The sequence below is a fragment of the Barbus barbus genome (genome assembly GCF_936440315.1).
Source record: "Barbus barbus genome assembly, chromosome: 9".
In the NCBI taxonomy this organism is placed as follows: Eukaryota; Metazoa; Chordata; class Actinopteri; order Cypriniformes; family Cyprinidae; genus Barbus; species Barbus barbus.
Genome location: NC_136737.1, coordinates 24,933,938 through 24,938,005, shown reverse-complemented (window position 1 = coordinate 24,938,005; position 4,068 = coordinate 24,933,938).

Genomic DNA, 4,068 nt, shown 5'->3' with positions numbered 1-4,068 from the left:
TAAGACATGACACACCATCCTAAAATATTCAGGACGAATAAATAACGCACCAAAGGGATCAACTGCGAGGAGAATTAGAGTTAATTATACACCCTGGGTGCCTGGCTAGTTTGAATGGCAAAGTTAGCAAGTCAGTTCTTGCCAAAGAACACCATTCTATTCTTTTGGAAAACCGCAATTGGCCAGTTAAGATCAAATGTTTATCACTTCAGTGCTATTGGTTAGACATGATCCAAATGGTACTACACTGAGATAAAGAGTAGGAGAAAATGCCAACAGGCGCTTAGTCCAACTGAATCGAAGTAAGCGGGAATCCACGGTTATTTCTTGGGATTTGCTTCAGTTCTTTGAAGGATGCCACAGCTGCAGGATAACAGCTTTACCCTCCCAAATCTTAGCGAGCACAAGAGATGGAAAGAACTATGTTCATTGTTTAGTAGAAGAAGTTCCAGCACTTATATTCCCCAATGAGAAATCCATTTCCTCTATTTCATTGCTCTGAAGCAATTTTTTGGAGAGAAAAGCACTCCAGACACTAGCAGCTTAGGCAGGCTCTCAACCAAAGATATCCTTCATTTCCATCGGGACTCGTGGCATGCTGGTTTGTTAGGAACTTGGATTCACTAACGGAAAACTCCTCTTATATTGAAAGGCTCAAAATAGAAGGGGCCTGAAACCTGCACTATTCCAGTTAATGACACCAGCTGCATGTTCCAAAAAACAGCTCCCAGCTTAAGCTGGATCAGATTCACCATAAAATGTGCATAAGGACCCTCATTGATTTTGGTGAAACAGAAATATGGATACTTTGATTGTTTACTCAATTAGTTATTAAGAAATAAATCGTAAATATCAGTGAATGGATCTAAAAAGCTTGAGAGAGAACAAACTCTGTCCGCTAGCATTTGCCCACAAGTTGAACTGAGTGATTCAGCGAGTCTTTATACATTTTTTATAACTCGATGAAAGGACTTCTGGATTAATCACTTTGGACTTGGACAGGTTGTAGAGATGGCCATGAAATATGAATACAGCCTAGTTACACTTCTGACAGATTGCCTGTGATGTGTACAGGCCCTCGCCCAACACAGGGTCATCATCCTGACTTGTCAGAGTGGTCAGGAAAGGCAAATGTTGTCAGTTAACATTAGTCAAGACTGCATATTTCACCTGCAGTGTTGTGATGAGTCTTTTCTCTTTCATTTATATGTCCACATGGCCGTCATTGAGTGTAATTCCCTTCTTAGGACGGCGGCGCCTGTATGGTTCGCTCCTTCTTAAGCCCGGTACACACCAAGCCAACGCCGACGAACTAGTGGCGACGAAAGCAGACTGTGGGGTCGGCCAACGTCTGCCGACTTCGGCAGCGTCTGGGTCCAAAATTGCCCTAACACACCAAGCCGACGCTCGACACCCGATGGCCAAGTAGCACGTCCTTCTGCGTCTGCGTAAAGAAGAAATTCCTTTCCGTACCGGCAGGTGGCAGTAGTCTGTGTTTGTTACTCAAAGCCGGAAACCGAAAGAGCTAAAGGGATACAAAACATAAAAAAAGGTGCCTGAAATCAGATCAGAATCTCGCTCACCACAGACGGAATCTTGATATTTCGAAAATGTCTGACACGTTGCAAATGGCACTGGCGTTGTCAGCCCTTGGTCTTTTGCTTGTTGAAGAGGAAAAGAAGAAGCGGCCGCGAAAAATACGGAGAAAGCGCACTAAATGGGTGAAACCATGGATACTCCAGAGACAGGCTCAGGTTCTTGGCAACAGTAAGCAAGCTAAAGATTATTCGTTATTTTAATATTACATTACAACGCTTTTTCAGTTATGTCGGTGTATCATTAAGCATTATAAAAAATTAAATAATTTGATTATTTCGGATGGCAGTTGGAGCTTACTTAAAAAGAGACAACATAAAACATAATTGTGGTTGTTTATAGCACAATGCCTTTAATAATTGATAACAATAATCTGATTTAATGTAATGAAAATACATTAAAAGTGTTTGATTTGACTCCGTAAAAGGTGTGGAACATCGATAATAGAGTTATGTGATTGTAATCTTTGCAGAAGAAAGCTTCAAGAGCCTTTCTTACCAGTTCCGAGTGGGAATGACTACAATTCGGCAATTCGTTCCTGAAACCTGTGCAGCAATCTACCAGGTCTTAAAAGAGAAATACCCGAAGGTATACATGTATCGGTTTTATTTTTTCTTCTTCAACATTTATAGGGCAGTTTGTACACATTCAGACAGTGAAATATGCCAAAATCAAGTTATCAAAGGTCGACAATTAAAACTACTTTTTGTTTCGTATTTCAGATGGTGGAGTATTTGGTGGATGCTAATTGCAGGATGCCTTGGAGAAAAGAACATCAAACATACCTTCCCCTGCACCACTTCCTGAATCTGACCAGCTGGCCCCTTACTGCATTGTGGCAGATGAGGCATTTCCCTTGAAGGACTACCTAATGAAGCCATATCCGAACCGCAGGCTATCTGTAGAGCAACGCATATTCAATTACAGGCTTTCGCGAGCTCGGAGGGTGGTTGAAAATGCATTTGGCATCCTGGCAAATCGATTTTGAGTCCTTCTAACCACCATAAATATCCAAAACACCACCAAAGTGGAGGACATTGTTTTGGCTTGCTGTACCTTGCACAACGTTCTGTGTACAGAGTGCTGTGAAGTATACATGGCAGGAATCGACCAGGAAGGACTAGATCATGACACTCTTCCAGGAAGATGGAGACAAGACCCTGGCCTACAGCAGGCCTCTCTGCCACACACAACCAACAGTACAACACATGCCAAGTATTTTAATTTAGACATTGGTGCAGTGCCCTTTCAGTGGGGCAAAATATAAGCATGTGACAAACTTGTTTGTTTCCAGTCTTTGATAAAAACCTTGGTTTTGGTTTTATGAAGATGGTGTGACATTGCTAAATAAAGGTTAGGTTTTTACATCATTGTGTTTTGTGATCCTTTTTTACATAAAGAATTGTGAATGCAAGTACCTTTTACCCAAAGTCAAAAGTGTTTTATTTTCCAATGTGCAGTACAATGGGCAAAAAATTTGCTACAAGGCAATGATATAAAATGAACACAAACAGTAGATACTTTAAAGTCTACACAGATTTCTGCAAGAACTATAATATAAATTACAACTGTGGGTGCCATATTTACAATACAGCTTACAATATGATAAAAAAAAATCTGTTTACACTTTTGCTATATAGTGTATAGTGTCTTCTGAGCTCCAAAACTGCCTGAGGGTCCATGTTTCTTGTAACGCATGTACTGGGTTCGCAATGAATCCCACCGCTTCTTGAGGTCTTTCTCTAGGGGGCAAAGTCATTTTTTTAAGCATTATGTGTAGTTATTAGGTCAATTTCATGACTATTTGTAATACCAACAAATGTTACTTTTTGCTCTACAAGATTCATGGACTATTGAAAAATAAACAAGTTTCTAAAGACCTCAATTGACAAAAAGGAGATCTTACCTGATATAACAAGTTTATTTTCGATCTCACGCCACAGCTCAGCTTTTGCCACACGGTTGACATAACATTTTTCCTTAATGTCATACAAAGCTGGCCTTTCCTGGATCATGCTAATCAATTCATCTTCACTTGCCTTGTTCCAGACAGCCATATCTTTTTTAAATATTCACGTATCGGAATGAGAAATGCAAACAAATAATGAGTTTCTGTGTATTCCCTCTTGACTTCGTCGTTTACTTACTTCGTCACTTCCGGGGTTTTTTTTTCTTGCGCACTGGTTCGCCAGCTGAACAGCCAATCAGAATGATCAGATGGCCCGACTGACCAACGAGCCCCGACGCCGATTCAACATGTCGAATCGGCCGAAAACAAGCCGACGAGGACCAACTTCAGCCGACGCCGCGGAACACACTGAGAAGACTTCGTCGGCCGACGAACAAAAACTGCCCGACGGCCGACCGTCGGCTTGGTGTGTACCGGGCTTTCGATCTCAGTTCGCTTCGCAGGAGACTTTCTGGCTTTCTGTCAGTATAAAATCTGGTACATGTTGTAGCTTATTCTAGCAA